The sequence below is a fragment of the Sus scrofa genome, chromosome 4 (assembly GCF_054392235.1).
Source record: "Sus scrofa isolate SSC_HxYL_T2T_F1_AM1 chromosome 4, Sscrofa_HxYL_maternal_Yorkshire_Landrace_v2.0, whole genome shotgun sequence".
Lineage (NCBI taxonomy): Eukaryota > Metazoa > Chordata > Mammalia > Artiodactyla > Suidae > Sus > Sus scrofa.
The window spans coordinates 108,153,070-108,171,339 of NC_139386.1; the positions used below are offsets into that span (position 1 = coordinate 108,153,070).

The following is an 18,270-nucleotide window of genomic DNA, read 5'->3' on the forward strand; positions in this document are numbered from 1 at the left end:
GCAGACCAGACCCTACTGGTGTTGTACCACCATGGCACTCTCCCTGAGATGGGCTGAGGGTCTACACAGCCCTGGCATGGGTTGACCCTTGCATTAGCTGAGGGATATTTTTCTGTACCACTCTAATGAGTTTCATTACCTTTAGGTAAGGAAACAAGTCTCAAAATTTCTTTTTGTGACTTTTCTAGAAACTCCATGGCCTCTGGGCAAATTAGACTACTGCCCCACTGTGCCCAACAGCCCACTGTACCCAACAAGAATGGGCCGGATCCCTCAACATCATATCTAGAACCCTTGGTAATATTCACTAGAGTCTCATGGACCCTACCTCTTCTTATGCAATCATGATTAACCACAGGTTGAAAATTGTAACTTTCACTTGTCCCCACATAGCTTTCACTTGAGAGGGGCACGAAGAAGACTGAGACCCCTGTCCTAGTTCTCAGAAAGAAAAAACATCTAAAACAGTTAATCAGGGGTTTGTGCTTGGCTTTATGGTTTTCATGAGGCTTGTTCAACTGATGCCAGCAACATCTGGAACTGGGAGTGTATCTGGTCACACTGCAATAAAAGGAGGCTCCCTTGGCTGGGTTTCCCTGCAGGAAGAAACCCAAGAGAGAGCAGCAGAGAGGGTACAAGGGTATTGGAGGCAGAGCTAGTGGGAAGGGCATGTGGTTTTTGCCTAAGGAGGAAGTAGCCATCCCTCTTGGTTGGGGCAGCCCTTTACTACCACTATCTTCCCTCACCCTCCACCCCCCAAAAAAAGAAAGAAAAAGAAAAGATGAAAGAAAGAGAGACCCCATTGTGCAGAGGGACAAATTCAGGAGAGGTCAAAGTGAAATCAGTTTTAGGACAATAGGGCAAGGGCCACTTCTTTGCCTGCCATAAAAATTCCTTTACAGTTATTATGGTCATATTTTGTTAATAAAAGAGATTTTTAAAACATTTCTTTCTCTTTCCTTCCAGATACTTGAGTCCACTGTATTGCCAATCTCTGACAAATTAGGTTTGGGTTATGTGTTAACTGCTTAAAGTTGGCTACTCCCAGAAGCAATTGTACTTTTAGGATGGATTCCTGAAGTCAACTGATAGTCAAATAGTGTTTTTCTAATATCATCTCAGTAGCTTGGTTGAAGGTTTTTGGTAAAGGGTAGCTATAGAATCCCTGAACCTTAACAGCTGGTAAAGATCTTGATGGTCAACTAGTAAAACCTTCCACCCAGTGATGGAATTCTCCCTAAAACACCCAGAACTGCTTGATCACTTCCAGTTATGGAAACTCGCTTCTGTGAGAGCAAATATTCAGCCTTTGGATGGTTTTGTTAGAAAGTTTGATCTCTCTCTGAAAGAAAATCTGCCTTCCTAAAGCTTCATTTCACCAAACCAAGCTAGATTTTTTTGGAGCTTAAATAAGTCTAATCCCTTCCCCACATGATACTTGGCTAAATATTTAAAAGTAGCCATCATACCACAAGACTTTTCCTCTAAGTAAAAAAATCCTAAAATCCCTTCAGTGCTTTCTGGTTTCTTGTACACAGTCAACCTCCCCTCCATGGGGTTCTTTCTAGTTGGTCAATGTCCCTCTTAAAATGCAGTACCCATAATTGGTTCCCAACTCCAAGTGCATCCTAACCATTAGCAAAATGGAGTATCAATCTTAGAGCTCTTTTGGCAGCCCTGGCAGACCATGGCCTCATGTTGAACTTGGAATAAATACGCAATTCTACTTCCTGTCTCTGCTTCTCCCAGTCACCCTTTCAGATGATGGCTGCTCATTCAGCCCTTCCTCAAAACTGTGTTTTTCCATGTACATTTTCAACCTAAAATTGAGGGTTTTGTTTTGTATCTATGTTCCTTTTGTCATGTCCAGGTGCTTTTCAGTCCTGATTCTGGTCTCAGTGTATTACTCTCCCATCACATTTCAGGTTTGCATATAAAGACAAGTGGGCCAAACACAGAGCTCACTTTACCTTCATTCAGGTTGATACTGACCAATATCCTTCAGATTGTTCCACAACATTCCACATATCCACATACATTTTAACCCATTACTCTATCTTGTCTGTAAGAGTAGATGAGTTATTTTATCAAAGGCCTTGCTCAGATCATGTTACAGCTATGTTCATGCCTACCCTAATCATGCTGCAAGTTCAGTTGCCCAATAATGAAAGGAAATTACATTTGTCTATAACCCATGAAGCTCATGGTAAGCATGTGATTCTTTTCTAAATGCCAAAGTATCATCTGTTAGAAACTCATGACAGAAATCAATAGTAAGTTGATTGCCATTATTTTTTAAAATCTACCTTTCTAGCTTCTAGGAGGTCAGGGCATCTATTTAACTTATTTAACTTACTATCATGTCTCCCATACATCATATTCCTAAAGAATTTTTTTTTTTTTTTTTTTTTTTTTTTTAGGGCTGTACCTACAGCATATAGAGGTCCCAGGCTAGGGGCCCAATCAGAGCTGTAGCCACCAGCCTATAACACAGCAATGCTGGATCCGAGCCACGTCTGCAACCTGCACCACAGCTTATAGCAATGTCGAATCCCCAACCCACTGAGCAAGGCCAGGGATTGAACCCGCATCCTCACAGATGCTAGTCAGATTTGCCAACCACTGAGCTACAACGGGAACTCCGATTTTCCTAAAGATTTTTAACAGCCACATCTCAAAAATTTTTTTAGTATCCTGGAACAGAAATTTAGCTCACTTAAATTGACTAGATACTTTCTCTTTAGTTCCTAACCCATCTCAGCCTTTCATTTCTTTCTTCATTTTTAAAGTTCCCCATTATTGTGTTTAATATATTTGGTACATTCAAAAGAGTATCAAAATATGTAACTATAGACAGATATGTACATACATAATGATGTATAATAATATAATGAGCAGCTGAAAACCAGAAACCAGTATAAAATCCAGAACTCTCCAATAACATATAGCTTCATATTTGCTCATCTCATTTCAACCTTCTGCCTCCTCCTTCTCTACACTTAAAGAAAGGACCACTCTGAATTTTATATTATTCTCTTCTAAAAAATAATAGTTTTGCCGTTAATATAAATCTATGCTTAAACCATATATTATTTATTTTTGTTTGGGCTTTGGACTGAACGTAATATTACTCTTAATGTAATCTTCTGGGACTGCTCTTTTTTTTCCACTCAAATTATATTTTAAGAATTCAACAATATTGTGGGGTTACTGTAGTAGTGCAGCGGAAACAAATCTGACTAGGAACCATGAGGTTGCGGGTTTGATCTCTGGCCTTGCTCAGTGGGTTAAGTATCCGGTGTTGCCATCAGCTGTTGTGTAGGTCGCAGATGCAGCTCCGATCCCACATTGCTGTGGCTGTGGTGTAGGCTGGCAAGCCGTAGCTCTGATTAGACCCCTAGCCTGGGAACCTTCATATGCCATGGGTGTGGCCCTAAAAAGCCAAAAAAAAAAAAAAAAAGGAATTTAACAGTATTGTGACAGTTACAGTTCATTTATATCCACTGTTACATATACTATGTGTTCAAGTAATGTATCTATTTTTCTGTTACAGGACTAGTGGTGGTTTTAAAAAACATATCTGCAAATTCTTTGATATCCCTATCAAAAGGTAATTCTCTCTTGCATAGAGGCTTTTTTTGATAAATGAAGCAAACATGATACTGTATGATTTCTGAAGCTGGGTCAAAAGTTACTGATTATGTAATTTTCTCTCTTCCCTTCCTTCCTCTATGCTTCCACCCCTCTCTCCCTCTCTCCTCTTTCTTCCTTTCTCCCTCTATGTTATCTTTTTTTCTCCTCCACTTCCTCCCCACTACTTAGAATGCAGCCACTCTAGAAAAGTCTCTTATAGGTGAAATGGAGCAGCACTAAATGGGGTCTTAACAAATAGCCAGCATCAACCACCGGACATGTGAGTAAGTGTGCTTTCAAATGATTCCAACTCCTAGTCTTCCAGCTGCCCTATCTGACTCTGGGTGGAGAGAGACCAGCTGTTCTCTCTAAGCCCTCCTAAAATTGCAGGCTCTCATGTTATTATCATTTTAAGTGACTAACCTTTAAGGCTGTTTGTCACACAGCAAAGGATAACTAAAATAGGACCCTTGGATGGTTGTCAAGTTTTTGTTCCTACAAATAGTTCCCTGGTGAATGTTCTTATATTTGTCTTGATAAGTCTTGCACATTTTTGCTAAATTTATTTTTAAATACTTCCTTTTTATTGCTATTCCAAATGATTTCCTTTTTAAAATTGTTTGTATTCTTGCTGGCATAAAAATACAAGTTTATTTTTTTCTTGCTCATTTGGTCATTCACCTTGCCAAATCCTATTATTCTTTCTAATTCTATTGTTTGAGACTTTCAGTGTAGACAGACATATTATCTGGAAATATCAATTTTGCTTTCTTCCTATTTTTGTGTCTCTAGTTGCTTTTGTTGTCATGTTATGCTGGCTAGAATTTCCCGTACAGTGTTGAGTAGAAGTCTTAAGGCTGGACATCTTTGTCTTTTGAATTTTAAATATAATGTGTCTGACATTCCTTATTAAGAATGATGCTTGTAAACTTTTGGTAGTCTTTATCAGAGGAGGAATATTGTCTTTTATTCATGTAATTTACTAAAAATTTTTATCATGAAATATGTAGAATTCTATAAAATTTCATTTTTTAAAAGTTTATTGAGGTATGATTTACATAAAACAAAATTCACCTCTTAGAGTGTATAGTTCAATGAGGTTTAACAAATATATGCAGTCATTAGCCATTGCTACCATGAACATAGATCTTTTTTGTCACCATAAGATTCCCTCATGTCATTTGCAATCAATCTCCTTGTATTCTCTTTTTAAAAAACAGGTGAATTTAGTATTATTTAAGAATTCTATGTGTAAATTCATGAGTGGTTTTTGTCCTGTTGTTTTACTTCTTTTGCTGTCTTTGTTTGGCTTTGGTGTAATTACTCTTGCCTCATAGGATTTATTGGGAGAGTATTCATCTTTCTTCTACTTTGTAGAGAAACTCTTATGAAGTTGGAATGATATGTGCCTTGAAAAGTTGGTAAAATTCACTTGAACCATTAGTCTGAGCTGTTTTCTCTGTTGAAAGTGTTTTAAACATTGCTTCAATGTATTTTATAAGGAGAGGACTATTAAGGATTTCTGTTTCTTTTAGAGTCAGTTTTAAGTTCTAGAAATGTGTCCATTTTCACATTTATTGGCATAGAAGTCATACTATATTTTCCCCTTAATCACTGCCATATATGATATTGTTTAATTGTGCATTTCATTTTTCTTGATTATCAACATTGACAGAGGTTTAGTAATTTTATTCTTTTCAAATATTTAACTTTTGGCTTTCTTGATGCTCTCTTTTGTATCTATGTTTCTTATTTCATTGATTTGTACTCTTCATTATCTCTTTCTTTGTGTTTGTTCTTTTCTATTTTCTTAAGATCATTTATTCCAGACTTCTTCTTTTCTAAAATAAACATTAAAATCTATAAATTATTCTCCAAGTTCTGCTTTAACTTCATGTCACAAGTTTTGATATGTATTATTTTTATTATTATTCAAATACAGTTAATTTAATATCCAATATAATTTTGTCTTTGACACATGACTTATTTACAGGGTGTTTTGAAATTTTCAAATATATGATTTTAAAACTTTTTTTACTGACTCTTACTAAAATGCATTCTTGTCAGAGAATTTTTGTTCTTATGTGCCAAGTTTTAAATTTATTGCAGCTTGCTTTACATGTTTATGATCAGTTTTTGTAAATGTTAAGAAAAAGATGATTATCTAGTTTTAAAAAGCAGAGTTAATATATGATCTATATATTTGATTAAGCTCATTACTTAAATAATGTTCAAATAATCTACATTACTATGTTCTTTTGGCATGTGTCATATGTAATATTTGAGATGGATGTGATAAAATCCACTTTGGTGACAGATTTTGTCATCATTGATGACTTTTATCAATTTCATATTTAATTTTTGTCAATGTAAGTGATTTACTCACTATAGGATTTTAAATTATAGTCATAAAATACTCACCAAAGTCAGGAGAACAGTGTATACACAAAGTAAATATTTCAACAAAGAGATGGATAATATTTTAAAAGTACCAAACAAAAATAGCTGAAGGTAGCTGAATGTAAAAATTCAATAGAGAGTGTCAACAACAAACTGTATTAAACAAAAGAAAGGATTGGTGAACTCCAGGGAAAGTCAGCAGAAATCATACAAAGAAGCAAAAAGAAAAAGAATGAAAAACAGTGAAGATAGCTTAAGGGATTTATTCAACACCATCATGTGGCCCAATATATGCCTTATGGGAGTACAAGAAAGAGAAAATAGAATGGGGCCAGACACTTATTCAAAGAAATAATGGTTGAAAACTTCCCAAACCTGAGGGAGAAATGGGATAATATAGTCAAAGTACTGGGCTGGGAAAAAAAAAAACCTGTCAACTAAGAATACTTTACCTGGCAAAGTTGTTCTGCAGAAGTGAAGGAGAAAGAAAGATATTCCCAGGCAAATAAAAGCTAAACTTCATCATCAGCAGTCTTTACTTATAAGAAATGATAAAGGGAGTTCTTCAGGCGGTCCCTAGTGGCTCAGTGGGTTAAGGATCTGGCATTGTCACTGTTGTGGCTCTGGTGACAGGTGTGGCTTGGGTTCAATCCCTGGCTCAGGCACTTCTGCATGCTGCAGGCCAAAAAAAAAGGGGGGGGGGAGAAGGGAGTTCTTTCAAGCTAAAATAAAAGGACACTAATAAGTAACATGAAAACATATTAAAGAGTAAAACTTACTGGTAAAGGTAAATACAGAGTCACATTTGGAATACCATTATACTGTGATGGTGCTGTGTAAATTACTTATAATTCTAGTATAAAGATAAAAGCCTCTAAGTATTAAAAATGACTATAGCTACAATAACTTTTAAATGAATACACAATGTAAAAAGATTTAAATTGTGACATAAAGAACAAAATATAAGTAGGGGAGTAAAAAGTTGAGCTGTTGAGCTTCTGTATGTGATCAAAGTTAAGTTGTTATTAGCTCAAAATAGACTATTTTACTTTAAGATGCTTTCGATAATACTTACAGTAACTAAGAGCAAAAACCTAGAGTAGATATACAAAAGATAATTAGTAAGGAGTCATAACATACCGCTACAGAATATCAAGTTACAAAGAAACTTGTAACTAGAGAGGAAGAACGGAATGCATGATCTACAAAACACCCAGAAAATAATTAAATGGCAATAGTTAGTGCTTATGCATCAATAATTACTTTAATTATATTCTCCAATAGCAAGACTTACAGTGACTGAATGGATTAAAACAAGACCCTAAGCATTAAAATATGTCGCCTACTAGAGATTCACTTTACTTTTAAGAACACATGTACTGAATGTGAAAATATAGAAAAAGATATTTTATGCAAATAGAAACCAAAGGCAAGCAAAGGTAGCTATACTTATATCAGACAAAATGGATTTTTAACTCAAAGTCTATAATAAGAAACAAAGTCATTATGTGATGATAAAGGGATCAATCAATACATCAAGAGAATTAACAACTGTAAGTATATATGTGCCCAATATTGGAGCACCTAAATATATTCAGCAAATATTAACAGATCTGAAGGGAAAGAATAGACAGCAATACGATAATAACCCTGTAGATCTGTACCCTACTTTCAACACTGAATAGATCATCCAGACAGAGTCAGTTAGGAAACTTTGGATTTAGACTACATTTTAAGTCAAGTGGACCTAACAGACATCCCATACAATAGCACTAGAATACATATTCTCTAGTGCACACAGAACATTCTTCAGGATAGATCATTCTTCAAGCGGTATTATCCAGCAGAGCCAATGCAAACCTTAAGAAATTTAAGATTGAAATCATATGAAGCATCTTTTCTGACTACAATGGTATGAAACTAGAAATCAGTTACAAGTGGAAGACTGGAATATTCGCAAATATATGGAGCTAAACAACATGCTCTAGCACAACCAGAGTTAAAGAAGGAGTCAAAAGGGAAATCAAAAATATCATGAGAAAAATGAAAACGGAGGGAATTCCCTTCATGGCTCAGAGGTTAACAAACCCAACTAGGATCCATGAGTTTGTGGGTTTGATCCCTGGCCTTGCTCAGTGGGTTAAGGATCCAGCATTGCTGTGAGCTATGGTGTAGGCCGGTGGCTACAGCTCCGATTCAACCCCTAACCTGGGAACCTCCATATGCCGCAGGTACAGCCCTAAAGTAGCAAAAAAAGAAAAAAAAAGGAAAGGAAATGGAAACATAATATACCAAAACTTAAGGGACACAGCAAAAACAACAATAAATGTTTTCATTGCTGGAGCAAATTAACACATCCCCTGGCTGTATACCTGATATACACCCACAAATCTAGCAAATGCCTTTATCTCCATACCTGTCCCTAAGGCCCATGAGAAGCAGTTTACTTTCAGCTGGCAAGACTAGCAATATACCTTCACTGTGCTACCTCAGGGGTATATCAACCCTCCAGCCCTAGGTGATAGTTAAGTTCTCAGGGATCTTGATTAACTTTCTCTTTCATAAGATATCACACTGATCCATTATATTGATGACGTTATGCTGATTAGAACTAATGAGCGAGAAATAGAAACTTCTCTAGATTTATTGGTAAGACATTTGTGTGTCAGAGTGTAGAAATAAATCTAAAATTTAGGGGTTTTCTACTTCAGTCATATTTCTAGGCATTTGGTGATGTGGGGCATATTGAGATATACCTTTTGAAGTAAAGGGTAAGTTATAACAGTTAGCCTCATCTACCACCCAGAAAGAGGCACTATGCCTAGTGGGCCTCTTTTGGAGGCAACATATTTCTCACTTGGGTGTGTTACCTTGGTCCATCTACCACATGATTTGAAAAGCTGCTCTTTCTTAATGGGACCCGAACCAGAGGAGGCACTGCAACTGGTCCAGGCTGCTGCGCAAGCTGCTGTGCCAGTTAGGCCATATTATCCAGCAGAGCCAATGGTACTTAAAGTGTCAGTGTCAGAGAGAGATGCTGCTTGGAGTCTTTGGCTCATCTCTATAGGTGAACTGCAGCTCAGGTCTTTGGGCTTTTGGAGCAGGACCCTGAGATACTCCTTGGATAACTGCTCCTCTTTTGACAAACAACTTTTGGCCTGCCACAGCTTAGGAGACATTCAACACTTAACTGTGTGCCACCAGGTTACTATGTGACCTGTCCTGCCCACCACGAACTGGGTGTTATTTAACCCACCAAACCATAAAATTAGACATGCACAATAGCACTCCATCATCAAAGTGTTACATCCGTGATCAGTCCCAAGCTGGTCCTAAAGGCACAAAGAAGTTACAGGAAGAAATGGCTCAAATGCCCATGGTCCCTACTCCTGTTGTACTGCCTTCTCTCTCTCAGCCTACACCTTACCTGTGGCCTCATGGGAGGTTACCCACAATCAGTTAAGACAGGAAGAAAAGACTCGGGCCTGGCTTTCAGGTGGTTCTACACCATGTGCAGGCACCACCCAGAAGTGGACAGCTTCAACACTGGGACCTCCCTAAAGGATAGTGGTGAAGGGAAGTCCTCCCATAGGCAGAGCTTCAAGCAACGTGTCTGCTTATTCATTTTATTTGGAAGGAATAATGGTTGGGTGTACAAATACGTACTGATTCATGGGTGTTAGCAAATGATTTGGCTGGATGGCCAGGGACTTGGAAAGGATCTGATGGAAAATTGGTGACAAAGAAGTTTGGTGGGGCGGTATATGGATAGACCTCTCTGACTGGGCAAAAAAATTAAGGGGTTTGTGTCCCATGTGAATGCTTACCAAAGCAGAGGACAATTTTAATAATCAAGTGACTAGGATGATGTTTTGTGGACATCAGTCAACCTCTTTCCCCATTCACCCCGTCAAACCCCGTGGGATCATTAGCAACGTGACCATGGTGATAGAGTAGTTTGCATGGACCAGCAACCTGGACTTCTCATCAAGGCTGATTTGCCCAGTCTGCCAGCAGCAGAGACCAATACCGAGCCCCCAATAAAGCATCATCCTCAGGGTAATCAGCCAGCTACCCAATGGTAGGTTCATTACACTGGACTGCTTCTGTCATAGAAGGAGCAGTGTTTTGTGCAAAATCGGATTTTTAAAATTTTATACCTTTTTAGATTTAGAGCATTTAAAAATGTTATTGAAGTATAGTTAATTTACAATGTTGTGTTAATTTCTGCTGTACAACAAAGTGACACATATATATGTTCTTTTTCATATTCCTTTCCATTATGGTTTGACCACAGGATATTAATATGGTTCCCCTGGGCTATGCAGTAGGACCTTGTTGTTTATCTATCCTATATACACTAGTTTGCATCTGCTAATCCCAAACTCCCAATCCTTTCTCCCCTCCCGCCTCCTCAAGAGCCATGTTTTGTCCTTACTGGAATACATTTTTTTTTCTGAATATAAATTTTCCTTCTCTTTATACAATGCTACCATCCATGAACTTACAGAATGTCTTATACACCATTGTGGTATTCCACGTGGCATTGCTTCTGACCAGGAAACTCACTTCCCAGCAAAAGAAAGGTGGCAATGGACCTATACTCATGGAATTTACTGGTCTTACCCTGTTTCCCAACATCCTGCAACAGCTGGCTTGATAGAACAGTGAAATGGCCTTTTGAAGACTTAGTTAACAGTGCCAGCTACGTGGCAATACCTTGCAGGACTGGGCAAAGTTCCCCAGTAGGCTGTATATGCTTGAATCCATGTCCAATACATGGTGCTGTTTCTCAGCTAGGGTTCACGGGTCCAGGAATCGAGAAGAGAAATGAGAGAGTGCAACCCTTGCTATTACCCTAGTAAATTAGTAGTTAAAATTTTGCTTCCTCTTCCTGCAACTTTATTCTCTGCTGACCTAAAGGTCTTGGTTACAGTGGAAGGTCTGCTTCCACCAGGAGCCATGATAGTGATTCCATTGAACTGTAAGTTAAGACCTGCTTTGAGGTCCTCATGCCACTAAGTCAAAAAAGAAGGGAAATAGGGTACTGACTGAGATGATTGATGCTGAATACAAAGGGGAAATTGAACTACTGTTCCACAAGGGAGGTAAGGAACAGTATGTCTAGAATATAGAAGATTCCTTAGGACATCGCTTAATATTACCATGACCTGTGATTCAAGTCAATGGAAAACTATAGCCCAATCCAGGCAGGACTGTTAATGGCCCAGACCCTTCAGGAATAAAGGTTTAGGTCACCTCATCAGATAGAGAATCAGCTGAAGTGCTTGATAAAGGCAAAAGGGTATTCAGAATGGGTAGTGGAAGAAAGTCATAATAAATACCAGCAACAACAATATGACCAGTGACAGAAATGAAAATATGAGAATTATACTTGTGATAAGTATTTCCTTATTTTGTTATGGATATATTTGTGTGTGTACATAATATATATGTATGATCAACCTGCCACCAGGTAATTGGCTAGTCACCCTAGGGATGATGTCTTATCATGATCTCAGTGTTGGTTTCTGCTACTGTCATATTGGGCGTCAGTGGCCATAGCCATATTGGTGCTATATGTATATGTAAGTGCCTGACATTAAACTTTTGATTGCCAGAATATCAATTTCAAAGACATTCATCTTGAATAAACCTTTTTCCAGCTGTATCACACCCTACTAGCAAAACAACTAGGTAAGGAAACAGGCTGCCCCTACCCATGAAGTCCCCCTTTTAGAAAGCCCCGAGTAACCTGACTGCTTGAATGATCTTGCTTCTCTCTCCCCATGCCCTAATTCCCACTCTTATGCTTTAAATTCACTAATACAGAGTGAACTAACAAAACCTTAGGAACTTCACCCTCAGACCCTAATAAAAGGCAGAGTTCTAAGTCCACGCTTCCTCTGTCCCTCTCTATCTTTGAACTCACTCTGTAGCCAGCAGGTATGCCATATACCCATTAGGGCTGCAAGTTTATTACTTCTTGTTCTTCTAGGTACCTAGGCGGTTTTTTGCTAAGATGTATCTGGTGACCATAAGAACCACAAGGGCTGGGATGGAGTGAATGTTTGTGTCTATGAGTAAATGCTGCCTGGGGAGTGCCTCACGCATTCCTAGCTGAGAACATCACTATCAACAGGCAGGGACCAAAACAACTGGATGGATGGATGGATGGATGGTTAGATAGATAGATAGATAGACAGACAGACAGACAGACAGATAGATAGATAGATAGATAGATAGATAGATAGATAATCTTTATTTTTTCCTCTCTTATTCCCTTATCATGTAACATGAGATGTATTGATTTTATATCACACTATTTAAGTATTGTTAATTTTCATCATTGTGTTTAAGTTATGAATATCAAGAAGAGTAAATATCACTCGAGGACTTTATCTCCCTTTCTGGAGAAGGAGTTGGTGCATTTTTGGTTGTATGCAGGATAGTTGTATCATGTTAGGTGAAATTATGACCTGTTGTCATCTTTATTTGCAGATTTATTTTATTTAAGGAGATAAGTGTAGGTGCCAAATTAACAAGGGGAGGACTCGTGATGGTTAATCTTATGTGCCAATTTGAGAGGGCTATTGAGTGCCCAGATTAAACATTGTTTCTGCTTACATCGTGATAGTGTTTCTGGATGAGATTGATTAGCGTTTTAATTGGTGAACTCAGCAGATTTCCCTCCCCAATATGGGTGGGCATCGTCCAATCCCTGAGGGCCTGAATAGAACAAAAGGCAGAGGAAGGAAGAGTTTGTCCCCCCACCTTTTCTCCCTCATTGCTGAGCTGAGACATCTCATTTTATCTTCTCTTGCCTTGGACTAGCATTTACACCATCAGCTTCCCTGGTTCTCAGACCCAGACTGAATTGTACCATGATTTTCCTGGGTCTCTGCTTGCTGATGACAGATCATGGAACTTAGCCTCCATTTCTTCATAATAAATCTCATATATAATGCTTTATATTAGGAGTTCCTGTCATGGCACAGAAGAAACAAATCCAACTAGTATCCATAAGGATGAGGGTTCGATCCCTGGCCTTGCTCAGTGGGTTAAGGATCCGTCATTGCTGTGAGCTGTGGTGTAGGTTTTAGATATGGCTCGGATCTGGTGTTGCTGTGGCTGTGGTGTAGGCTGGCAACAACAGCTCTGTTTAGACCCCTAGCCTGGGAGCCTCCATATGCTGTGGGTGCGGCCCTAAAAAGACAAAAGATGAAAAAAACCCCAAAACCCAATGCTTTATATACAAAATCTCCACACACACACACACACACACACACACACACACACACACACACACACACACACACACGCAGTGATTAATACAGAGTGCTAGTAGCCATAATTCTAGAAGTAAATGTCTCTTAGATGGTTTGGTAACCATTTCAATTCCATTTTCTTTAGGAAAGGGTAAAAGTTGATATGTTATATTTGCTCTGTGACAATGCTGCAGAGCATGTTGCAGATCTGGGTTATGCAGGCATTTGTGTGGCCCACAGCACCATGTTGTAATTATTTTTCCATCCCTAGTTGAGTTTCTGTCAAATTCCCACAACAGCTGTTACGTAGGCTCTTCTCTGGTTCCTACAGAATCCCAGGCTCCTTCCTCCCAGATGATACCTGCAGCTACTTTACATTCAAACAACAATGCTCCCTTCACTCCTCTCTCCGTCTTTTCCCGGCTCTGCCAGGAGGATAGGTTCTCTCTTGTCTCCAGTGCTACCTCCCCTTGTGCTCTTGACCTCACCCATTCCTGCTTCCTCCTACTCTCTTAGCTCTCCCTTTTCCAACCTCTCCCTTTCTAATACTTTCTTCCCTTCAGTTCGCAAACATTGTCGTATGGTCTGAATCCTATAACCATCCAATTTTCACCCAGTCTGTTACCTCCCTTGGCCCCTTCACATATAGAAATAGAAATGGCTTTTCATTTTTTAGACTTTGGATGACTTGACACTTCTTCTTGGTTTCCTTAACCCAGCCCACAATCCCTGAAATTGGCCCATTCATTATAATATCTTTAATTTGAGCATCTGAGTGAAATTCTGCCTTCTGCTAGGACCCTGTCTGGCACAAGACTAGGGACTGTGGATGAATTGCTAACTACTCTCAACATCTGACTCTTAATCTGTGAAGTGTGTATAATTTTATAGGATTCTTATTAGGGTTATATAAAAAGAGACAACTAAGAATATAGCGTAATAAATTTTAGTGATGATTATTATGACTTATAATCTATATCCTATCTTTTCTACTGAAATTGCACTTTCAAAGGTCACCATTCACCACATCCAGTGATGTGCCTGTGTAGCTGGGAAAGCAATTTAGGGAGTTATTGGAAAAATATAAATAAGAGAAAATGACGACCTGAAGTCATGAAATCATTAGAAGTGGATTCAAGAACAGAAAGACATTATATGTAACAGAATGCTAGTGTTGAATACCTCACGGTACATACTTCATGTATCCAGCCACAGCCATCTGGTCCAGGTGCTCCGTGGAGCTCTGCAGCCGTCTCTGACCATGCAGGCACAATGGCCTCATCCCCGCCAACCCACCTGGTGGTGTTGCTTTTTCTTTATTTTTTAAAGACCATTTTATTGAGGTATAACTGAAAGACAGTAAATTGCACCAATATAAAATATGCAATTTTGGAGTTCCCCAGTAGCTCATCAGGTTAAGGATCCAGCGTTGTCATTGCTGTGGCTCAGGTTACTGCTATGGTGTGGGTTCAGTCCCTGGCCCAGGAAATTTTGCATGCTGTGAGTGCAGCCAAAGAAAAATGCAGTCTCATCTGTTAATTTTTTTTAAATTGTGTCAAAATACACATAACATAAAAGTTACCATTTTAACCATTTTAACATATACAGTTAAGTAGTGTTATGTATATTCACATTGTTGGGGAACCAATCTCCAGAATTCTTTCCATCTTACAAAATTGAAACTCTAACCCATCAAACAACAACTTCCATGTCAGTCCATTCAGGCTGCTATTACAAAAATACCATAAACTGGGTGGGGTGGCTTACATAAAAAACGTTTATTTGGAAAAAAAAAAAAAAGGAGTTCCCACTGTGGCACAGTAGGTTAAGGATCCAGTGTTGCCTCTGCAGCCACTCGGGTCATTGATGAGGGATGGGTTCAATCCCCAATCTGACACAGTGGGTTAAGGATATGATGTTGCCACAGCTGTGGTGTAAGTCAGAGCTGCAGCTCAGATTCAATTCCTGGCCTGGAGACTTCCATATGCCGAGGGTGTGGCCAAAAAGCAAAAAATAAAAAACAAACACATTCATTTCTCACAGTTCTGGAAGCTGAGAAGTCCAACATCGAGGTACCACCAGATTCCATGTCTGGTGAGAGCCCATTTCCTGGTTTATAGATAGCTGTCTTCTTGCTGCATGCTCGCCTATGGAAGAGGAGAGCATGTGTTATAGCATGTGTCAGAAGTTCCTTCCTTTTGGGGGCTGAATAATACTCCATTGTATCCACATACCACATTTTGTTTATCCATTCATCCATCAATGAATGTTTGCATTGCTTTCACCTTCTGGAGAGGGTTTGAGTTTGCATGTATTTGCCTTGGCCCTTAATCTGGACTGACCTTTGTCAACAAAACATGGCACGTATCATTCAACAGAATTTTGCTAAGAATTGACCAAAATATTGTGTTCATTTCCTACTGCCTACTTAAACGGTGCCCATTTGCTAAGTCTTATGGGTGGGTCAGTCCTCAGTCATCTTGAATTCTTTTGTCAGCACGAGTCTCCCTATCTTCAGCTGGCCTCAGAGAGCATTCCTGCCTTAACTCTTGTTGTTCCATTCCAATTTATTTGAAGTCTGACAACAGCTCAGAACTGGTAGGTACTTTTCTGATTAGGCTTTCCTGGGTCAAATTAATTCCGGTTTCCATTGAGAGCTGGCTCACTCAGTTTTATTTCAGAATTGGAATGCCATTTCTTTCTAGCCAAAGAGATATATGTCATAGTACATTTCCTTGTAATTAATAGTGACTTGGGATATTTTTCTCTCTCTGGAGGAATCCTTCCCATCAAGAGTTGTTACAATTCACCTGGGAGAGCAAATCAAAAATTTATGTTGCTCATAAATGTTTGAAAAGAAGCCACCTCATACTCTTGGATAGGAAGTCACAGGCTTGCCATGTGGAGGATCTATTTGAAGGCTCTTGGTTTTGATATAAATATGTATCCATCTTAGCATCAATGTGAGCAGCATTTGTATCCATGCCCTTAGGTGAGACCATGTGTGAGATCAGCTCTGCAGAGCCCTGCTGGCCATGCCTTGCTGGACTAAGGGAGTGTCACGTGGTCACCTCAGATAGGCTAAGTTGGTTTTGATTTTTAGTTCCACTTCTTTGTGGCTTATGCCATACCACAAGAATCTGAATTCTAAATTCTATGATAATAGAAGCTTATGTAATGCCAAACATGAGAGCACATTTTGTATTTCCCTGGTCTAAGTTTAGTTTGGGTATTCAGCAATTTTGAGTTGCATGACTAAACCAGTTGCCCTGCTGTGAACCTGTCCCTCACAACCTTGAGTGGGGGTGGAGGGCAAGAGTTTCCTCCTATAGTAGGGAGAAGACACCGATGTCCTGGAGGAACCAAGGACTTTTTACAAATAGAGACAAAAGGAAGAATTGTACAAATCTCTTCTAGAAGACTGAGCTACCATCACTGAGAGGCAAGAACAAAAATTTACTGCAAGTTTCTGAAGGACTTGATTTAGAAACCTTTGAAAAGCCCAGAACTGATTTAATTAGGGCCAAGACTTCAGCTGGAGAGGGTTCTGACTTACTAAGGATGTAGTGAGGCTGTTTACCTGCTGCTGCTACTGGCCTTGATGTCACTGGAAGAACAGTCTCCTTCCTACAGTCTTAAAAGTGCCCTTCACATACCATCTTTGTAAATAACTCAATATTAGTAGAGTATACCGTGGTTCACCCACTGCTTAATTATTTGATGCCTACTCTCTCTCCTTAGATAAGTCATTCCCTTTTTCCTTTTACAAAGAATCTGTTGATAAACTGGGTCTACCATTGTCTGCTTCATTCTTGAGCAAATGTGTCTTAATCTCTCAGTTCCTGATTTGACAAGAATGTTAGGAAGCCAAAGGAAAAACAAACCATAAACTCTACGTGGGTGTGTTGAGTGGTAAAAGAGAACAAAGTGAGGCACTCCCTTTCTGTGACCCATGAACTGATCAAATTTAAATCTCATTATAAACTTATTATTGCCTCAAGAAAATCTGGGTGTAATAAATACTTGCAAGAGGTCACACTTTTGGTTTTGAAAACATACATAATATATTTAGGGAGTTCCCGTTGTGGCGCAGTGGTTAATGAATCCGACTGGGAACCATGAGGTTGCAGGTTCGATCCCTGGCCTTGCTCAGTGGGTTGGGGATCCGGTGTTGCCGTGAGCTATGGTGTGGGTTGCAGACACAGCTTGGGTCCCGCATTGCTGTGGCTCTGGTGTAGGCCAGTGGCTACGGCTCTGATTGAACCCCTAGCCTGGGAACCTCCATATGCGGCGGGAGCAGCCCTGGACAAAGGCAAAAAGACAAAAAAAAAAAAAAAAAGAATACATTTAGGGTCGTGGCCCACAACATGGTTCTGGTTGAAAGAGGCCCTAGAATTACAGTTACGATCTATGCTCCAGAGGCTTGTTTCTCTCAGCTCTGAAGTTCTAGGGGTGTTGCCTTGACTCACTAACATTTCCTAATATAGGTTACTTAAAATGTTAAATAATCAAGACAAAATTTTCCTCTATCACTATTCAAAGTGTGTATTAACTGCACTCTGATTCTTTCCAATAAGCTAACTCCACAGGTTTGAACCCAATGTTATGAAACAAAAGCATCACCTATTATACATTTAAAAAATGGACAATCTTCTATAGGTTGTTAGCTTGTCTGATATTTCAGACAAGTTTCATGCAAGCTTACTCTTTAACAAATTGTAGTTCTTGATGTATTAATCTGATATTTTATAAGGGAGCAGAATAATTCTCGTCTCCACACAGCAACCAGAGTCGATTTTTATTTTATTAGTTTTTAATTTTTTTTCTTTTTAAGTCTAAATCTGTGACATATGGAAGTTCCTAGGCAAGGGGTCAAACTGGAACTGCCTGTGTCACATCCACAGCAACACTGGATCCGAGCCTCATCTGTGACCTATGCCACAGCTTGCAGCAATGCCAGATCCTTAAC

General features: G+C 39.1%; 1 protein-coding gene across 13 annotated transcripts in view; it reads left to right on the forward strand.

Annotated features, from left to right (window-relative positions):
* GDAP2 (ganglioside induced differentiation associated protein 2) overlaps positions 1–18,270 on the forward strand; it is a 234,809-nt gene that overhangs the window by 99,488 nt on the left and 117,051 nt on the right. For 11 of the 13 annotated variants that reach the window (XR_014844348.1, XR_014844347.1, XR_014844346.1 and 8 more), the window contains 2 exons: positions 3,554–3,610; positions 3,823–5,591. The gene's annotated coding sequence lies outside the window, so the exon portion shown is untranslated. Of the gene's footprint in view, positions 1–3,553; positions 3,611–3,822; positions 5,592–18,270 lie in introns of those variants that run through there. The other 2 variants (XR_014844355.1, XR_014844356.1) reach the window with 1 other exon arrangement.